Source organism: Vipera ursinii (assembly GCF_947247035.1).
Source record: "Vipera ursinii genome assembly, chromosome: 10".
Taxonomy (NCBI): domain Eukaryota; kingdom Metazoa; phylum Chordata; class Lepidosauria; order Squamata; family Viperidae; genus Vipera; species Vipera ursinii.
Genome location: NC_139520.1, coordinates 16,229,250 through 16,251,494, shown reverse-complemented (window position 1 = coordinate 16,251,494; position 22,245 = coordinate 16,229,250).

Below are 22,245 nucleotides of genomic sequence, written 5' to 3'. Positions count from 1 at the left end.
CATCATCATCATCATTATCATCATTATCATCATCACCAAATTAGCTATTGTCTATCCAATGCAGGATGAAGACCTCTTCTGCATGTTTCCAACCAATACGCTCCTCAGCTTTCTTTTGCCAATTGGGCCCGCCATACTTGTTGATGTCGTCAATCCATCTTCTTTTAGATGTTTTTGTGGATGCTTTTTACCAAGTGGACGCTTCTTATCAATTTATTTAAATACTGCCCTGCAATACTCTCCCTCGAGATCTACTTTTTTGTGAGAGATAAAAAGTTTTCTAATGTACTAGTGTGGAATTTTCCTCCAATGGGATTTTCCCATGTATTTTACCAGGAAACATAGATAGGGCAGGCTAGAAAAGTCAGTGCCCTCCTAACCATACCCAAGTGCTCTGAGTTTGTTGGTGATGTCCATTTTGCTTTATGAATTCATGGTGACCTAACCCTAACTCTAAGTGGAATTTTCTGCCAATGGGATTTTCCCATGTATTTTACCAGGAAACAGATAGGACAGCCTAGAAATGTAAGTCCCCTCCTAACCATACCCAAACACTCCGAGTTTGTTGGCGATGTCCATTTTCCTCTGCATGTTCATGGCGCAGTAACCTTAACCCTAACTAGTCTGTCAAGAAATGCACTCGTGGGGACAAGCACAATTGAAGAGATGCTACCAGGGAAAGTCTAAAATGGTTTGCATCCTAAATGGGAAAAATATAGCACCTTTTTATTTTCTTATTAAGAGATTAAAATGTCTCCGTTTCCAAGTGGAGGGAAGATTCCCCTGGCAGGATAGGGGACTGAGATGTGAAGGGAGGGTGCATATTTAGAACAGCACATCTTCCAATTCTGCTAAATTCATGGTGGCAAGTTAATGTCTACTCTCAAATGCTGCTTTTTGTTCAGGTGTAGTTCAAGACATATAACGCTGTGTCAAAAGAACTCTCCTTTCTTCAAAGCTCTCTTTTCCTTTCTGCTATGAAAAGGCAGAAAAGAAAGCCCATAGGATGGCAGTAATAATAATAATAATACTGTGGCAAAAAAGTAAAGATAGTGCTAATAGCAATAGGCACTTTGGGTGCAATCCCAAAACATCTGGAGCACCACTTGAACACTATTAGCACTGAGAGCATCCCCACCAGTCAATTGCAAAAGGGCAGCTGTATGTGGAACAGTTTACCTCCTGCAATGATACCTTTAACACCATCAAACAACAACATCTGCCTATCCCAGGTCCTCGGGAAGGACTCGATGGGTGGATAAAAATGCTGGCTGACCAAGATCCACTATAATAATAAAGGTAAAGCTAAAGGTTTCCCCTGTCAAGAAAATGAGCACTGCCTGCTGGAGTCTGATTCTAAGAGGTGGTGCTCATCTACATTTCTTAGCCAAGGGAGCCGGCCTTGCCCAAAGAAGCTTCCGTGGTCACGTGGCCAGCGAGATTATATGCTGAGGTACACGGAATGCTGTTATCTTCCCACCAAAGTGGTACCTATTTATCTACTTGCACTTGCACGCTTTCGAACTGCTGGATTGGCAAGAGCTGAGGTACAGAACGGGAGCACACCCTATTGTGCAGTCCTTGGGTCTTGAACCCGGGCTGTCAGCTTTCCAGCTGATAACCTCAGCCTCTTTAGCCGCTGAGCCATTGCACCCCAGTATCCACTCAATAGGTGGATAATCATTATCATTTTTTTAAAAAAATCATGATGGTAAATCCTGACGGTGCCAATGAATTAATTAATGTTAGAAGGACAATCACATTCTGATATGGCATTCTCTCCTGGATTCTCTGATTGGCGTTGTTGGGTGATTAGCAGTCAACCTAGGAGGCTCCTAGGTTTTCTTTGTTCAAAACACCATGCCAAGTTGCTTTTCCCCATCATCTTTGGGTGCCCCCGTGATACGTTCCCGTTATAAATAAATTTCTGGTTTCAAAGGTTTTCAAAAGTCTTTCATCTAAAGTAAATTTTAAAAAAAACTGTTCTGAGCTGCCTGTTTTGACCTGATTGGACTCAATTTGAAGGCAGCCGTTCTGGAAGTGTCAGGCTTTTTTGGGGAAAGCTTTGAGAGGTTGGCATAAAATATAGAAAGATTGCTCTTTCTCAGTAGAAAGAGCAGTTGTTGTGCTGTCTGCCTGCCTGCGCTCAACTGAGGACTTCAAAAGGCCAGAGGACCAGGAGATCCTTTAGTATCTTCTTTGTTTGATGCTGAAAGCGGATTTAAAGACTCTCTGACCTTTAAGGAAGGCTGAGATGCTGATGCTGTAGAAACTCAGAAAGTATGGAAAGGTCTATATCTGTGCTGTTGAAAGCTGGAATGGCTACCTCCTGACACTGGGAAGGCATAAAATATAAGGGTAACCAGAGTTTCATTACTTCCTGAATCCTCTTCGGGGTCTTGCTAGGCTTTTGATCCCAGTGACCTGCTGCTACTCGGCTGATGATTTATTTATTTATTAATTGAATTTATATACCGCCCTTCTCCCGAAGGACTCAGGGCAGTGTACAGGGCAATAAAAGCATTACATACAAAAGTTAAAAATAAGATTAAATTAATTAAGCCCTAACAAAAAAAAATTAAAAATACCCCAAACCCTTAAACCAGGCCGGCCTGTTCAAATAAATAGGTCTTCAGATCATGGCAAAACGAGTGAAGGTCAGGAGCCATCCGGAGCTCAACCGGTAATTGATTCCAAAGGGCTGGCATGCCCACAGAGAATGCTCTCCCCCTGGGGGCCACAAGCCGACACTCTCTGGCCGACGGCACCCTGAGGAGGCCCTCTCTGTGGGAGAGCACAGGACAAAGGGAAGATGATGCCGGCAGAAGGTGCTCCCGTAAGTAATCCGGACCCATGCCATTTAGGGCTTTATAGTTGATCACCAGCACCTTGAATCCCACCCGGAGGGCAACCGGAAGCCAATGCAGCTCGTGGAGGAGAGGTGTTACACGGGAGTATCGAGAGACCCCCATCACAACTTGCGTGGCCGCATTGTGCACCAGCTGAAGCCTCCGAGTGGTCCTCAAGGGCAGCCCCATGTAGAGAGCGTTGCAATAGTCTATACGAGAGGTCACGAGCACATGAGTGACTGTACGCAGGGCATCCCGGTCCAGATAGGGTCGCAACTGGCACACCAGGTGAACCTGGGCAAAAGCCCCCCTGGTCACAGCTCCTACATGGTCTTCCAAACTGAGCTGTGAATCCAGGAGGACACCCAAGTTGCGAGCCCCATCTACGGATCAACAAGACATCACTGAGCAGAAACAGACAAAGAAAAAAAAATCCTATTGGATTACCTGTGGGTAGAAATGTTATTATAGTCCCACTGAACTAAAGCATCTTAGTTTTAGCAACGGCCACCTCTAATGCTTCAACAGAAAGAAGGCGCCTCATAAGGTTAGGGCTTTGTTGACACTGCTGAACATCAATATGCAGATGTATTAAAAGTACACAAAGGTTTGTGTCAACAACACAGAACAGTGTAGCAATTTGGCATTGTTCCTAGGATTGATGGCTGAAGGCAAATATTTTTCCTGACCTCTGATTAATCACCAAGGAGGGGGAGGGAAAAAACACAAGGAACATATTCGTCATAAATATAGCCTTCTTTTCCAGCTTTTAATCTATGCAGTTATAAGGTCAACATTCTATTTATTTTTCAATCCTCTAAATTTCTAACAGTCAACAGGCTGCATGACTAGCATGGTTAAATGCATTTCCTAGGCTATTTTGAATCATGGCTTGGAGCAGATCTGTCAAATGGGATAACCACACCAGGAAAGCAGAAACCTTTGGCGGTAATTAATAGCATTTTTTAAAAAAAAAACATTCAAAGTCTTCCCAAAGTGACTTTGAACACAATGGGATCTTATAAACCAGGGTGACTAGCATGCTGGACATCAAAATTGGCCAACCCTACCCCCCCCCGAAAAAAAAGCTGAAAGGTCAATACATACAAAATGCTACCTTCAGAAAGCCAGACAGTTTTTCTTGTGAATTTGTTATGTATTTATTGTTAGAACTATCCTCCTGCCTTTCGTTCAAGACAATACCGCAACTGAGCCCAAAATTTCTGTTGCTGAGTGACCCAAAGGTGCTTTTTCATGAGGCAACTGGACTTTCCTTTTTCTCTTTGAAGACGTTTCTCTTCTCCTCCAAGAAGCTTCTGAGCAGAAGAGGCTTCTTGGAGGAGAAGAGAAACGTCCTCAAAGGGGAAAAAAAGAAAGTCGTTGCTTTGTGGGGAAAAAAGCATCTTTGGGACAAGCATGACCTGGATGACTGAGAATCTCCATAGATGTTAAGTGAATTTTGCCCCATTTTACAACCTTTCTTGCCACAGTCGTTAAATGAGTCACTGCAGTTGATAAGTTAGTAACTTGGCTGTTAAGTGAATCTGGCTTCCCCATTGAAGGTTGCAAAAGGTGACCACGTAACCTTGGGACACAGCAACAGTCATAAGTATGAACCATTTGCCAAGCATCTGAATTTTGATCATGTAACCATGGGGATGTTACAGACGTTGTAAGGGTGAACAACGGTCATAAGTCACTTTTTTCAGTGCCGTTGTAAATTTGAACAACCCATACGTGAACTCTTGTAAGTTGAGGACCGCCTGTCTATTATTTATTTAGTGTATGGCATCTACAGAGGTCATGCAGTCACCGATAGTAAAGGTAAAGGTTCCCCCGCACATGCGTGCTAGTTGTTTCTGACTCTAGGGGGCGGTGTTCATCTCTGTTTCAAAGCCGAAGAGCCAGCGCTTGTCCGAGGACGTCTCCATGGTCATGTGGCCGGCATGACTAGATGCCAAAGGCGCACGGAACGCTGTTACCTTCCCGCCGTAGTGGTCCCTATTTTTCTACTTGCATTTTTACGTGCTTTCGAACTGCTAGGTTGGCAGAAGCTGGGATGAGTAACAGGCGCTCACTCTGTTACGCGGCACTTGGGATTCGACCCGCCAAACTGCCGACCTTCTGATCGACAAGCTCAGCATCCTAACCCACTGAGCCACCGCATCCCTTCAGTCACCGATACACAACACTAATAAAACACATCCCTACAGATACAAGTATAAAGTTAAATAAAGCATCAGCAAATTCATACACACAATCGTATTGTGGAGAATACAATTTACAGGGTAAAATATTAATTCTGACACCGGAAGTTTTTAAGAAGAGATTGGACATCCACTTATCTAAAATGATATAGGATCTCCTGCTTGAGCAGAGGGTTGGACTAGAAGACCTCCAAGGGACCTTCCAACTCACTTATTCTGTCAGTTAAGGTCAAGCTATCATAAAATCACCATAATATCGCGCCATAAATATGGCAATAAGATAGATGCAGTATACTTTTGCAAAAGGGACGTGGTGGCTCAGTGAGTTAGGCTGCTGAGCTTGTCGATCAGATGGTCGGCAGTTTGGCGGGTCGAATCCCGAGTGCCGTGTAGCAGAGTTAGCGCCTGTTACTCGTCCCAGCTTCTGCCAACCTAGCAGTTCGAAAGCACGTAAAAATGCAAGTAGAAAAATAGGGACCACTACGGTGGGAAGGTAACAGCGTTCTGTGCGCCTTTGGCGTCTAGTCATGCCGGCCACATGACCACAGAGATGTCCTCGGACAAGCGCTGGCTCTTCGGCTTTGAAACAGAGATGAGCACCGGCCCCTAGAGTGGGAAACGACTAGCACGCATGTGCGGGGGAACCTTTACCTTTACCTATACTTTTGCACTCCTTTCTTCCATGTTTGCTCACAATCCTGAGGGGTAAAGTTGGTCAGAGACAGAAAGACAGCCCAGAAGCCAGCTTCAGAAGCCAGCTTCAACACCTTCATCAACTCATTACAATTGCTTTCAGCGTATCCCACTTTGCCTTAAGAGGTTCAGGAGCTCATGGAATCGGAACAATTTCCTTTTCAAACAGAGAAGTGAGAAATTTCCCAGAAACAGAATTTTGCTGTGAACAACTCCAAATTAGACATTGCCATAGGCCAGTGATAATGAGAGAAAATTGTTACCATTGTTAGGAAGTGTACAGGCTGTCACACCCTAGTTAGGAAGGACTGCACCCTCCTCCCCAATCTGCAGTAAGATAATGAAATCAGGCCAACAATGAAGCTAAGGTTTTATTGATCGAGTCAAACAAAGCTAGTTTGAGACATACATTTCTACACCTTTGCTCACCTGAACTTGCTCAAGCTGGCTTGGCCAAGGCACTAATTAGGAACAAAGGGAGAAAACCGGTCAGAAGCAACTCAATGCTTTTTCTTTGCTTCCCTTAATGTTCTACTTTTTGCTGGATGGATTTATAGGCTGAAAAATTGCCCTATTACTACTGAGCGATCTTAAAGACTGAAGCACCTATCCCCTTCCTCCTTGCACTCTGTTGCAATTTCCACAATCTTCAGTATATCTCACTGGCTTCTCTTTGTTGTTTCCCCAAGCCTGCTTTTGTGTTGGCTCTGCTCTGAGTATACAGCAGAGTTAGAAGGGACCTTGGAGGTCTTCTAATCCAACCCCTTGCTCAAACAGGAAAGCCTAAAGCATTTCAGAAAATGGTGATCACATGACCCTGCAACTGTTTGTAAATACACGATAATGGCCAAGAGCCTGCGTTTTAATCATGTGACTGTAGGGTCCCTGCAAAGTTTGTAAATGAAAGGACCAGTAGTAAGTCACTTTTTTCAGTGCCATTACAATGTTGAGCCATCGTTGAACAAATGATTTTAAATTGAGGACTATCTATATTTCCAGTAACAATAAAGAAATCTGTTTTGAAGCAGAGAAGTAGCTTTTTTAAACAACAACAACAACCTTTTGCCTCTGGTTTCCATTTAGCCTTCACTGGAGCAGAGTCCAACAACATATTCTTATGCATTAACTGGCCCTCTGCAATTACTGCACTCATTCAGTGAACATTCATTCCATAAACCTTTCCTGCCTGAATTTTGATTTCAGGAGGTTTCTCTCCTTACAATTACTAATTTGTTTCACCATGCACAAGAAACCAGATAATTTAAACATCTCACTTGTGTAAACACAGAGGGAGGGGCAGTCACAGATCTGCTTCTGGTGCCACATCTGATGGTATAATTGTACCCTTGAGACGCTTTAAAGACATTAAGAGGCATTTTTTTAAAAAAGGCCTCCGTATTTACCTGTGGAACGCAAAAGGTACCAGCTAAGTTACCGACATTTCAACACTTATCTCCAGTGAAAACAGACATTAGCTTTTCTGAGATGGCCTGTTTGCTTGGTAAAAAAGGCTATTATTCCATATTAAAGATAATGGGGTGGTTAAGGGCAATATCGGTGGTGCTTAAGTAAGTATGCAAGGGATTTAATTGTTGAGCAAGTGATCAAGGGTAAAGCCAAGAAAAATGATGGGGGAAGAATTGAAAAAGATGATCTGGATGTACCACTTCATGATCAGGCATATATTCCAATTAGGTTAGTCCTTGAGGAATAACCTTACAAGAACAAGCTGAAAAAGTAAAAATCTCCTCTGAATCAGCTCACTGAGGATTCCATGGCATCTCCATGTAGTTTTCGTGGCCATACAAATAGTTGACCGTTTGTCAATGGAGATGCTCAATCATCCAGGTCATGGTTGTCCCAAAGGTGCTTTCTCCAAAAGGTAACTGGATTTTCTTCCTTGTTTTTTTTCTTCTTTCTTTGAAAATGTTTCACTTCTCCTCCAAGAAGCTTCTTCAGTTCTGAAGAAGTTCCGAAGCTTCTTCAGTCCTGAAGTTCAGTTCTGAAGAAGCTTCTTGGAGGAGAAGTGAAATGTTTTCAAAGAAAGGGGGGGGGGAGCCAAGAATGTCCAGTTGTATTTTTGGAGTTGACCATTTGCCTTCTTCCACTGAAGTATTGATTACTTCCCAGTTTTGCCTTACAGCCCTAATATTTTTCTGGCGATGTTCCAATCCTGCTTAGCTTTTTTGAAATCAGTCCGTCAATCAATTTAGTGCTACCATCTTCATCAAGGCAGTCTAAATTGGGGTGCAGAAGAATCTCTTCATTTTCAGGGTAACTAAGATGGCTTCTTCATCTCCAGATGTAGTAATGATGACAAATTGCATTGGCATACATGGAATAAATTACTCATGAAGTAGTGCATCATTAACCTTTCCCTCTAAGTTATTACCAACTTGGCTTCTTCCCTTGAATCATCAAAACAAAGAGGAGCATTTCTTGACCCCTCTTCCACAAACGCTTGCTGTCCTTTTGTGAGACGTGGCTTCAGTTCCCAAAAGGGTGTTCTCCCATTTGCATTCTCTCTCAAATGCAGTTGGAAGACTCCATTTGTCCCATTTCTCGGATTCCTTCCCAAAATGTGGTGCCCAGAATGTTTTTGGTTCCAAACCTAGAAATAGCAAAGTTGGTGACTTTCATTTCATAGGGCCCCAAAGTTTAATCATCTCACGAACGAATCATTTTGGCTGGACATAAAAGTCAGGAAAGAAAAGATCCGAAAGGTGACAGAGAAATATTTCTTTTAGAGAAGGAATCGGGGGTGGGAAGCAGTAGTGCTTTAATCCCATACACATGCAAAGATATTTATCATGCATGTTCAAGACGTATGTTTGCAACCTCCAGATACATCTTTTCAGTGACTGCACCACTGTCCTAGTCTGCTTCTGACACTGGGGTTCTTCTTTTGTAGAAGACAATTAATATATATATATATATGTAGATCCATTTCAGAGAAGCTTCCGGAAACAGACCATTCTTCACTTATTGCTTGATTGCTCGGACATTATCATGGGCCACATTTTAATTATGCTTCTCCTAAATTCATTTCTTCTCTGGATGTCTGACAAAATGCAAGATGAGCTACAGACTGCCTCATAATTTCTTTCATTTGCACTGGCAGTTAGTTTAGACCCAGAGGAGCTTAAGCTGTCTCCTGACCTCTGGGTGTATATATTGGTATATATTGTATACATTGGTCATCAGCACAAGTTAGAGCTGGCAAAGTGTAGAGACCCTGGAAAGATCACACTTTTCTTTCTTTTCTTCTTATCCTTCCCACTAACAGCAAATTTTGTTGGTTCAATGTCAATAAGGTTGGTGGCAACCTTGGGAGGTATCGTATACATTTTCTGCTATTCTAAAAAAAATTCAGTTTTAAAAGTGAGCACTGCCAATTGCATTAAATATCAAGAAGTGCTGCTCTGTGTCCTTTGGGATCAGTAGCATGTCCATAAGGGGGGGGGGGGAAGAGTTCTTTCTCAGTACTTTGAGATTTTTTTATTTGTTTGTTTGCTTGCTTTGAATTTCTCGTGGTGGCATTAAACTGATTTTATCACTGGAGTTGGCAGATGAAGCCACTGAACAGGTGCTTCCATATTTTCGTTTCTCTGAAGTGTCTCCAATTGGATCCACTTCCCAAATTGGGGGGGGGGGGAAACCAACAACGATGAAAGGACTTTCATTCATGTGCTTCCATTAGGATTTATCTTAAGCATAAACTAACAAGAGAAAATACCCCAAAAAAAAAGTTCTTTACACATTGTGTAATCCACCCGTGGAATCTGTTGTCACAAGATGCTGTGTTGGCCACTTGTTTAGATGGCTGCAAATTGGATTAGACAAATTTCTAGAGGGTTGAGTGCATACTGCACACTCAACTTCCTGAATGTCAATAAATCTAAAACTAAGGTAGCTGCTTGGAGAACGAGGCAGGTTTATTTGGAGTCTGGCCGAGGAACACCTAAAATACCTTATTTTAGTCTTATTGGTACTTAGGATTTGCTTTCACAGAAACAAGTCCTGGCTCCTTGGTTCTCTGTTTCAAGAGGATTTCTTTAAGGGCTACAGCCTGTGCCAACACCATAAGACAGCTTACCAGTTATAGGTACCCAGCTTCACTTTTTCAAATCATAAAGGTATATAACAGCAAAGTTGTTGCAATGATCATCTAGGGTGTAGAATGTGGAGATACATAAATGCCAGAGGGCAAATCTATCAATGGTTGGTTGTTTTGGTGTTGCTACCAGGCCTGAGATTGTCCCTCTCCATATACTAGGTAGACAGGGATGTGATATCGTATTTGTGGAAATCAAAGATGTGGCTGATGCTTGTTGTATAATATGGAATGCTATCAGCTGTATGATGCAGACCAATCAGAAAACTCAACTGTGAAAAGAAGGACTGTTGTGAAAAGAAGGACTAGGAGTGACATAATAGCAGTGTTCCAATATCTAAGGAGCCACAAAGAAGAGGGGGGGTTTCAACCTTTTCTACAAAGCACCTGAAGGCAGGACAAGAAGCAATGGATGGAAACTAATCAAGGGGAGAAGCAACCTAGAACTAAGGAGAAATTTCCTAACCTTGAGAACAATTAACCAGTGGAATGGCTTGCCTCCAGAGCTTGTAGGTGCTTTGGAGGAGGAGGAGGAGGAGGAGGAGGAGGAGGAGGAGGAGGAGGAGGAGGAGGAGGAGGAGAAAGAAGAAGAAGAAGAAGAAGAAGAAGAAGAAGAAGAAGAAGAAGAAGAAGAAGAAGAAGAAGAAGAGGAGGAGGAGGAGGAGGAGGAGGAGGAGGAGGAGGAGGAGGAGGAGGAGGTAGTGATTTAACGATTTAGATTTATAATCCTTTTTGGCTAGTTGCCTGGCTGGAGTGTAAGAAAAAAAATATTCCTAAGAGGAGAAAAAGTATTTATATACAGTATGTATGTATGTATATGTGTTTTACAAAATAGTGCTGCAGGGTCCTCTTCTAACTGCCTGATTCAGAATTATCCAATGAGTGATTAGTGAATAGTGAGAAAAGATGTGTAGATAAAGCAACACACATGATCGGTGGATGAACCTCTTTTCTCAAAGATGTGGTATGCCGATCTGTTTCATTTACCTGAGCAGGCAGGAACCTGAGAGGAGGCAGGTAAAGCTGATGAGAAAGAGGATCAGTTATGACTTTGTTCCTTTGTTTAGGTTCACTATTGTAGTAGCAGTAGTAGTAATAGGAGGAGGAGGAGGAGGAGGAGGAAGAGGAAAAGGTGGAGGAGGAGGAGGAGGAGGAGGAGGAGAATGAGCAGGAAGAAGAAGAAGAAGATATTAAATTGATTCTCTAAATATAAGCTCTAGCTATATTAACAAATGCAGTGAATTATGAGAAACAGTGAGGAATATAATTAAAGCAATGACCTCTGTCTTCTACAAAGTTATTAAGCTCGGCCAAGATTTCTTCTTGCTCCTGTTTAAATCCATGCTGATCTATGAGTGTAAAGGAGTGAAGAAAACTCTTCTGATTTCCTCCCAGTTCTCTGGAGACGACCATAAATGTTCTTAAATTCCTATTACAGACAGGAAGCAAATTGATCACCTTCCAGATAGGAGTGAAAATGTAATTCCTGGAGCTGCATAAATTAACGCTAGCAAAAAAATATAATCATTTATATGAAGTTGGCAAATCTACACTTCTGACCAACCAAGTCCATTCCAAAAAGTTTCCATCGGTAAATACCAAGAGGGGAGTAGAATAATGACTACAGGAGACCCCCTGTGTATTTTATTCCACTAGTCATTGTGGACTCTAGGGAGCGGTGCTCATTTCAAGGCCATTGAGTCAGCACTGTCATGTGGCCAGCATGACATCACGGAGCGCTGTTACCTTCCCACCAAAGTGATACCTATTTATCTACTCGCATGTGCATGCATTTGAACTGCTAGGATGGCAGGAGCTGGGGTGAGGACAGGAGCTTACCCCATCACATGGTGTTTGGGTCTCGAACCTGGGCTGCTGGCTTTCCAGCTGACAAGCCCAGCTTCTTAACCACCAAGCCACCGCTGAGTCTCTTAGAGTCAACGTGCTATTGATAGAGGAGCTTTTTCCTTCCTAGGCACCTTATAGATATCAAAGTACCCCAACTAATATGACTATTACTGGAACACTGAAGATGGGGCACCAGGGACCGGTTCCGTGGAGAGAGGTTTTTCCATGGACAGGAGGGTGCATGGTTTTGTGTGCTTCCTGCATTCTGCAGATAGGGCTTTGCTTGTTTGTGTGGCCCGGTTGCTGGCATGCTGCGACCTGGTACCGGTCCACGGACCAGCAGTTGGGAGCCCCTGCTCTAGGAGATGTAGATACCTACATTATTAACTACACACATGGCATGTTTACATTTTATTTTTTGATCACTCTTTTAATATTGTGGCTATTTCCTATTTAAATGTGTTTTATTTCCATCTGCCTCACTGAGCACTATTTTAGCAAGAAATAAGGAAGATTTCATTCACTTTATTTGTCAAATGTATATCTCATCTTTTCTCTGGGAATTCAAGGTGCTGAGTTACACAGTCCATCAACCCTGTTGGGTAGAATCAACTGTAGTTCCCTGGTTAAATGTCCTCTCCATTAAAGTAAATCTCTCCAGCTCAACCCATGCCATATCTCCATACTTGTTCTTAGATAATAAAAAGAAATGAGGCTATGTATGCTTACCTGCTAAGTGACTTTGAACAGAAAGAGAGAGAAAGACAGAAAGAGTGTGTGAGAGAGACAGAGAGAGAGAGAAAGAGAGACTGTGGGAGAAAGAGAGAGAGAGTGAGAGAGAGAGAGAGAAAGAAAGAAAGAGAGACTGTGAGAGAAAGAGAGAGAGTGTGAGAGAGACAGAGAGTGTGCAAAAGAGAGAGACTGTGAGAGAAAGAGAGAGAGAGAGAGAAAGAGACAGAGTGACACACACAGAGACAGAGAAAGAGTGTGAGAAAGAGTGTGAGAGAAAAAAGAGAGAGTGTGAGAGAAAGAGAGAGAGATGAAGAGTGTGCGAAAGAGACAGAGAGAGAAAGAGAGGGAGAGAAAGAGAGAGAGGGAGAGGCAGACAGAGAGTGAGAAAGACAGTGTGTGTGTGTGTGTGTGTGAGAGAGAGAGAGAGAGAGAGAGAGAGAGAGACTGGGCAGCCATTTGTCCAGAATGGTATAGATTCTTGAACAGCAGGTTTGACTAGAAGACCTCCAGGGTCTCTTCCAATGCTATTATTCTATTTTTTTTATAAGTGGCCTAGAGTCACTGAAAGTGGGTGGGCAGCCATATAAATTCTCCAGATAAATAAATAAAAATGTTCTGTGCTCTACAGTAGCTTGCAACTTATATTTAATGGCACGCAGCTCAAACAGCCTTGGTAGATTAAGGGTAGATTAAGGAATCCTATTCTTTCTAAGTAACTAGATAGCAAAAAAAATACACCTTCCAGCCCTGATTTTGACTGTACCTAGCTATTTTCCTGACTGCTTTCCAATATCCCCATTATTTGGGAAGACTCATTTCTTTTCTTCTCTCAAGCAGAAGACCGATCTTCCAGCCACAATGTAATTGCCTGGAATGGCTCTGAAGCTTTCCAGATGTCAGCAAATGCCTTTAAAATGGGTTTTTGCCATTACGTACAAAAACCTTGGAGTTCTTTTCTTTTAAATCTGGTCGATAATGCACAGGACGCTGTTACTGATATATACAACTCATTGGTCTTGTGGCGCCCCCTTGGAATCTGCTCAGAACGAGAGAAGTGGGGGGCGATTTATAGCATCTATAAACAATTAGAATAAATCAAATAGATTCTCCTTTTGGATTGGTTTAGATTACTTTATAATTAACAAATGTGCTACACTGGAACTGGTTTTATGTTATCCTAATGGCAACATAATGAGATCCCTAACTTAATGACTGCATAACCACAGGAAATGTTAATGAACTTTGGGGGAAAAAAATTGAAGCTGTGTGTTGCCTTGGGCTAAAACTTGGTGGTGATTCAAATATCACAAGATATTGAAGTGTTAATTAATAAAGATTCTACAGAAATATTGAGCAAGCTCTGGAAAAGACTCGGGACATGTAAATAATTTTAAATACCTACCAGCGACTTTTTTTTTATGCCATCATTGATACAAACGTCAGCTATGAAGGATTTCCTGGATACTTTCTCCCTAGAGTTTTAATATATGCCACAAAGCTCTATAGCTCATCCAAATTCAATAGAGCTTTACAGGCTGGTTCATAGCTGCAAGCTGGTGAATGTGATACAAAAGGGACAGCCTTTGAGATGGGCGAGTGTATAACAGAATCGGTGGGACTTCTACTCTAACGACATGTAAGCAGTGGATAACTCTATCCAATGACCAAGGGGATGTTAGTCAGGAAGAATGACAGGTGGAATTATTCCTTTATTCTTGTTCACCTACAGATAGAATCCTGCCAGACGAAAGCAACTATCTGCATAACTGTGGATTTACCTTGTGAACTTCTAGACGGGAGCTTGTCGCGACTCTTTTGCTGCCTGCCAGATATTTCAAGCTCTGCTACCTCTTTGCCCTCTGGGAAGCAGTGCCTTCCAGACTCCAGACTACATTTCTACCAGTAGACTAACTCTATTCTCTCCTTCTCCTCCTCCTCCTCCTCCTCCTCCATAGTAGCTTAGACATCCACAAAGGGAAGAAAATTATGAAACACGCTTTGCAAACACTACAACAGAAACAACATGATATAGTGACATCAGGACTCCAAAAAAAAGAAAAAAAGAAACAACACTCATTTCTCTTTCTCCTGCCCAGTTGTGGTTTGTAGATGGCAAACGTTACAGCTGTTGGCCTTTCAGATGCCAGCTTTCATTGGCCGTTCATGTCCGATACGAATTGTGATTTAGCCACACCTGCAGCCCTGTAGGCTCTTTGTTGAAATCTAAATTCACACCATGTAAAAAAAAGACGGTGTGACATTATAGTTCCAAGTTGCCTAGATTGCTTATTCAGTTATGAAGCTCTGGAACCCCTGCCAATGGGAGGAGAGAGAGAGAAAAAAAACACCTTTGGAAGCTTTGAAAGATATTGAAGATTAGTGTCTCTTCCTTTTTGTACACCTATTGAGCACAAGCCAGGTACTGATATGTAAGGCATCTATATTAGAACCCACTTTATGAAGAAATGGTTGAGGATCCTTTCATGTGGAATGTAATTAAATTCAAGATCCAATCTGGGTCAGTCACCGGGACCACAGGTTGAGTCTTCTCAGCTTTGGGACTTGTGCTGGAGCCCAACCAGAATGTTGACGAGAGAGAAGTCCCCTGAGGATGGGCTCTAACACAAGTCTGAACATCCAGAAGACTAAACCTCTGGTCCAGTCGCTGACCCAGATTGGATCCAGCAACGTTAACCTGGGACATGTATGTTTGCCTTCATTCATAACTAAATTCACACAGCGTGCTAAGGCACAATTTACAGATGCTTGCCTCAAACATTCCATTAAGCCAGATCTTTTTAAAAACTCATTATAACTTAATGTGGGCAAAGAGCTAACCAGTCTCTCTTATCTGCTCCCTGTAGTGTTAAGAGCTATGTATCTATACTGAGCATTTAAACAATACTGGCAAAATGCAAACTTAAGGAAATATTTTGTTTTACATTTTTAAAGTCCTTCAATAATTAACTTTCACTAATGATTTCAAGTGTCTCCCTTGATATATATCATGTCCTCTCCCTTTCCAAGATAATTTATTCATAACCGAGTAATTACATTTTTCTGTATCATCCCTTCTTTGAACACACTATATTGTGGCAGTGTTCCTTCAGTTGGGCTCATGTAATTTTAATTAATCATGTAAGACTCTATGGCGTATGTTGCTGTTATAGTGATGTAGCAAACTGAGGTCACCGAAACCTTTAGACTGTTAGCTGGCAATGCAATGGTCACGAACAGTTAGTTATGAAGCTTTGACATATCCAGTGATATTAACCACAACAAAACATATCTCAATCTGATTTGTATTCTTCTTTTGCTCAGGGATAAGTACCCGGCAATCTTTCTAATTTTGTTAATGAACTATAACACCCCTCAAACCAACCATTAGGCACATGGCAAGGATTTGTGGATGCTTCAAGAACAGCGACAATCAAACCTGCAGGACCAAGGACATATGGCGCTAATAGTTCAGCCCACAATGACTTCACAGGAACTAGTCAAGCAGAAGGATAGGAGACATATTGGAGCTCTGTGGTATAAACTCTTTAAATTTCACAACATATGGACAGGCTTAATCTTAGTTTCAACTGGGGAACTGTGACCATCCTAGATCAAGCCAAGTCCAAAAATGCTAGGAAATTTCTAGAAGCCTGGCCCTCTGACAGATTAGCCATCAACAGACACATAGAAATAAACATATCTACCTACTATTTAAAAGAGACAACCAACAAGCTAAAAACAAAAACAGAGGGACCAAAACACCTCCCCACCAGCAATCAGCACTCAGATGAGCATAGATTAACTCCAGAGTTAACATCAGACCAACAACCAATTAAACAACACCCCAAACAAGGAACTGCCAAACAAGCTAAGAGTAAACAGCCCAACCAAAGTAACTCCAAGGCCACTTCCACCAATCCACTAGAATATAAACTGAGAGCAAATCCCACTTCTTACTAGCATTGATGATGTTATCTAGTTGGGTCATGAAACATCTGCAAGAAAACAACAAAGCTCAGAGAACACCAAGGGCCCCTCTGTGATACAAGCCCTATTCCTTCCCCAAGAATTTATTTACTCTTGTTTAAAGATAGAGGGACGTGGTGGCTCAGTGGGTTAGGACGCTGAGCTTGTCGATCAGAAGGTCGGCAGTTTGGCAGGTCGAATCCCGAGTGCCGCATAGCAGAGTGAGTGCCTGTTACTCGTCCCAGCTTCTGCCAACCTAGCAGTTCGAAAGCACGTAAAAATGCAAGTAGAAAAATAGGGACCACTACGGTGGGAAGGTAACAGCGTTCCGTGCGCCTTTGGCATCTAGTCATGCCGGCCACATGACCACGGAGACGTCCTCGGACAAGCGCTGGCTTTTCGGCTTTGAAACGGAGATGAGCACCGGCCCCTAGAGTCGGAAACAACTAGCACGCATGTGCGGGGGAACCTTTACCTTTACCTTAAAGATAGATGATGGCTGGTAGATAAACAGACTTGAATGGCCCACTTGGATTCTGCTTCAACCACTTGAGCAGAGGCAGTAGCATAAATGGGCATCTCTCTATCTCCAGTCTTTCTCCAAATACTCCTATGATTCAGTCCCATCTACTGTTCTTTGAGAAATGCCTTGGGATATGTTTGGTCCAAGCTAAAATTTCTGAAACTCTAATGGGTCATGCTATTTTCAGCAACTTAAGTGAAATAAGAGAGAAAAAGAAGAGGCAGTTGGGAGAGTACAAATGTTTTTTGTTAAGTGAAATGATATCAAATAGGAGGACAAAAAGGCTTTCAGCAACAGAGGGCAGGGGCCATCACAGAGAAGGCAGACTTCCAGGGTCTTGTAAGATGACATTGCTTCATCAATGACATTACACAATATAGCTGGTCTCACCAGACCAGTTGAAACATAAAGAGACAGGAGGTCCCTTAGGTAGCCAGACTTATGCCATGAAAGCTTTATAGATAATAAGAGCTTGAATTGTACCCAGAAGCCAACTGGCAACTAGTGTTTGTGAAAAAGCAGGAACACATGTGCATGCCATGCCACGCCCATCACCTGCTCACATCACTGCATCCTGGACCAGCTGTAGCTTCTGAGTGGTCTTCAAAGGTAACCCCACATACAATAGTCCAGTTAAGAGGTGACCAGGGGTGAGAGTGGCAGCCTGAACAATTTCCCTGACTAGGACCAGGCACAACTGGCTCACCAGATGTACTCCTGCAAAGGCCTTCCTGACATATCTGTCATCTACTCTTCAAGCAGGCACTGTGAGTCTCTCTCTACCCTGACATGAGAAAGTGTTAACTCCATTAAAGACCAAAGCCATCCATTTATCTCAATGCAGAATGGTAGCTCCCTTCTCTAAGCGGTTCTTTGAAGATGTACTTGCGGTTCAGATACATCCCTGTGGGAAGATACATCACAATCCCAGACCAGCATAGGGATTAACACCACAGCCATCCTTTGGCTTGGCACTTCTCCAAATTGTATGATATAGACCTTGACATGAAAAAAAAACACACACAAAAGATTACCAGAATGCCTTAACTTAACATTTATGTTGAGATAAAACACACTCCTAAACAAACAGCCATTTACATAAATATATGGGTGTTTCATTGCAGCTTGAAGATATAGAAAGCCAAAGACCTCTTTCATCTAAAGATCGGAGATGAAAAAGAGAGAAGACTTGAAGAGAAAGAATACTTGAATTAAAAGAGAAAACATGGAGAAAAAAATAAAGGGACCTGATATGAATAGCTTACCTTTTCACCTCTCTCTTGGAAACTAATTTGTATGCCAACATTGTTCCAGAAGTTTCTTCACTGCAGGACCTTGAGAGAATGCGTGCTCATTGCAGGCTGTAGAGTACTTGCTTCATACTAGAGTTTCTATCACTTTGGACCCCAAGGAAGACTGATTGAATGGTTGTCTCTGTCTCAATAGAGGGACCTCAGCATGAGTCTTCATTTTAAGCGCCTACGCATCTGGACACCCAGGTGTTAGGAAACAATCCACGTGTTGAAAAAAAAAGAGAGAGATTAATCCCTGACCTCGTGATTTTGTTCTATAAATAGAGGTGGGGGGAGAATTACCAAAGAAGGTATGGGAATTGCTATAAGAAATATCTTTCTCTGGGCTCTTGGAGGAGGTTTAAAATTAGAGCAGCTTACACAAAAAATCCCACAGTCTGGGTTTATTCAGAAATCAACCCTGCTGTCAGTTAAGGATCGGTATAAATTCAGAACATTTGCTGTCTGTGAGAGTAGGGCAATATTTCAGTGGGTCATTTGATTTAAATAGGATTTTTCTCCCATCTAGATTGAGTGGGGGGAAAAAAAGTCCACATCCATTTGTCATCTGTAACTTTCATCATATGGAAATCTTCTGGATGCAAATTCCACAGCATTCATTTATTTTGCAAAAACCGAGCGGGCTATAAACAATTGTAATACAAGATATATTTTGCGTGAAAGAACATACTGTATTCAACAGAGAACTTCACATTGTTTTGAATGAAATTTTCTCTGACATGACTCCTATTTAAATACATTTCCCTGATGTTTAGTTCCAAAAGTTTCAAGGACTATTGACTGAATGTTTTACTATTACTATTACACCTTTCCAAAGAGAGCTTGGGAGAAATTTGCAGTGGTACTGCATATCTCCCCACACATCTCATAACTATTAGCTTGCGAGGCATGAGGGTCTGAAAGAACACAATTGCCTCTGAGAAGAAATGGGGCCCAAATGTGATCTCCTTAACACCTATTAATTTTATTTTTTTATTTATTTTTTTATTTTAATTCCATTTATATCCCGCCCTTCTCCGAAGACTCAGGGCGGCTTACAAGCTTAGCAGTAGCCTTCATTCTATGTATATGCCTGCTTATTAGGGCTTTCACACACACCCCAAGTGGCATTATTACAAAGTCAGCTTATTGCCCCCAACAATCTGGGTCCTCATTTTACCTACCTCGGAAGGATGGAAGGCTGAGTCAACCTTGAGCCTGGTGGGATGCGAACCTGCACTAATTGCAGGCAGCTGGTGTTACTTAAGGAGGCATTAGCCCACTGCTCCACCAAGGCTCTATTTTTATGTGTTACTGTATGTCAGACAGGCTATTGGTCTTTTCCTAGAATTGTAACCCAAAATATGTTAGTATCGTGATATGTCAGGTGGGTCAATTCAGGATTGAGAAAGTGATTCTGAAGATCCTTTGATACCTAGGCATACAGCACCTTCAGTTGTTCTTGAAATCTAATTAAAAGCCAGGTCAGACATAAGAGCTGAGATGTAATATGTTCCAGGTGTCAAGGGCCAATCCTCAAATAAGCTCTTGGATGTTGAGCTAATTGAAGCTTCCACCTCATTTTCAGCAATGTCTCTACGAGGAGTAGAGCTACTTGGGGATGAGGGGATGAGCTCCTGCTGCAAAGTCCAGATACTTTAACCATGAATAAAGCAAAAAGTATACAATATGCTAAACCTTATGCAATCCTTCTGTCAAGCATGAGAAATCGGGAAATCTAGGCAGCTCAAATGAATATAAAGGTTCTCTACAAGAATCTGAGCTATTAACTGCCAAAGCAAATTGGTGGTAGGTAAGAGTCAATGGAATTCCAGGTGGGCTGGATTTAGATCTCTTGTGGGCATGTAGGGACTCAAGACTGATGACACATTTGAATCCTCCTTCAGGTTCAGCCTCATCGCCCCCTATACCTTCCCACCATAATGACTTGATCCATCCATAAATTTACCCATTAATCACCTACTCGGGGCAGAAGAGAGGTCCTACTGCAGATCCCATTGGTCAAAGAGCTCTGACTGTTGGTATCCAGAAGGAGAGCCTCCTTTGCCACAGCACCTGCTCTTTGGAACATCCTGGCCTCCAGAGTAAGATCTTCCCCCAACTTTCTATCCTTTCATAAGAGACCTGGCTCAACAAAGTGGCCAGGGACCCAAGGGGGGAGTTTGACAGTTTGCTAGATTGACAGCACGCTCCACCTTGCTCTCAGCTCCCCACACCTCCATCCTTTCTACTACTCATATCAATGTATTTTCTTTCCTTTCTTTTTCCTTACTTGTTATATGGCTCTGTTACTCTACTTTCACTTTGTTTCAACTTCCTTTTTATTTTGTTGGTTTTCATGGTTGTGAGCAGCCTAAAATAGGCAAGGTAGGCAGCAAATGAATTTAATAATAACATTTATCACATAATGTGTGATAAATGATTTGAGCAAAGGTAAAAGTAAAGGGTTCACCTACCCAGTTTTGTTGACCTCAAGGGGGCAATGCTCATTCAGCATTGTCTGATGACGTGTCTGTGGACATGGGGCCAGCATGACATCTTGCCTCAGCACAGAGCATGCAACAAACCATAGAACACTGCTACTTTCCCACCAAAGTGGTACCTATTTATCTGCTTGCATTTCCATGTTTTCAAACTGCAAGGACAGAAGCTTGCCCCATTGCATGGCGCTCGAATCCAGAGCTCAGCTTCTTGACCACTGATCTATCGCACCCTCTAGATAATTTGAGTATCTCTGTTCAATACCTAAAAACAATTGGTGGGTGACCAGTGGGTGGAAATTGAACGATTGCCTTATTCTAAAAATAGTGCTAGCATATAACAGGCCAATGAGCATTCTTTCAAAAGTGAGAAGTAAATAAAGCATTACATTTTAATGGCAATGGAAAAGTGGAACTCTCATTTATTGTTCCAACTTCCAACAAGACAGATCTCCCATTCAGTTGGGTGCCCAATTTAATGGGAACATTAAACACTTTTCACATTAATTGGTTTCAGTTCTGATTTCTTTGGTCCTACCACTTTTGCTATTTTTCATTGCTGAGTCAGCATCTGGGCCTTCACCCCAAGTAGAACCAAGATAGATAAAAGTAGAAGAATATGCTCATCTGCTAGACTATCAAAGGAGATTTTGCTCAGAAGCATAGAGCAATCACAGAAAATATATTCTGTGCACAAGAGAAATTTGATATATGTTAAGCAAAAGTATTGCTTGTCAGCTAAATGTCATCACCTTTTCAGTGTTACAAATTCAAGAGAACCGTGGGCTTTGCACAAATGCCCCAACAGTGTTTATCCAATGTATCATGACAAGATTGTCTTCTGCAAGCTTAATTCTTTACACCTGGGACTAGATACGTGCAGATCTCCAAAGGATATTCAGCTATAACTCCAATTTGCTTCTGACAGCATGGACCAAGTTAAGACCCACTTTGGAATTCTGACAAGTTCCATGCTGTGGATGGAGAGTGGCTTGCCCATGCGCAAAGTGGAAACATTGGTGACCACGCCAAAGTCAAATAACAAACAATGAACAGACATGGAGCATGACTGACATGAAGGGAATGACCTGCAAGTAAATTGGTGGTAGAACCCACATGTTAAGATGATGGCTGCTCTACTCCAAATGTACTTTAGTGGGCTGGAGGCTAAAACATACCAAGAACGATTTCAGGAATTTCAGGTATTTCCAGGTTAGCGAAAAAGAAGGACCAGGAGAGTTGTGATAGCAGTGTCCCAATATTTGAGGGGCTCCCACAAAGAAGAGGAGGCCAACCTATTATCCAAAGCACCAGAAGGCAAGAAAAGAAACAATGGATGGAAACTAATGAAGGAGAAAAACAGCCTAGAACTAAGGAGAAATTTCCTGACAGTAGGAACAATTAATCAATGGAAAGGCTTGCCTTCAGAAGTTGGGGGTGCTCCATTGCTGGGAGCTTTTAAGAAGAGACTGGACATCCACTTGTCTGAAGTGGTATAGGATCTCCTGTTCGAGCAGGGG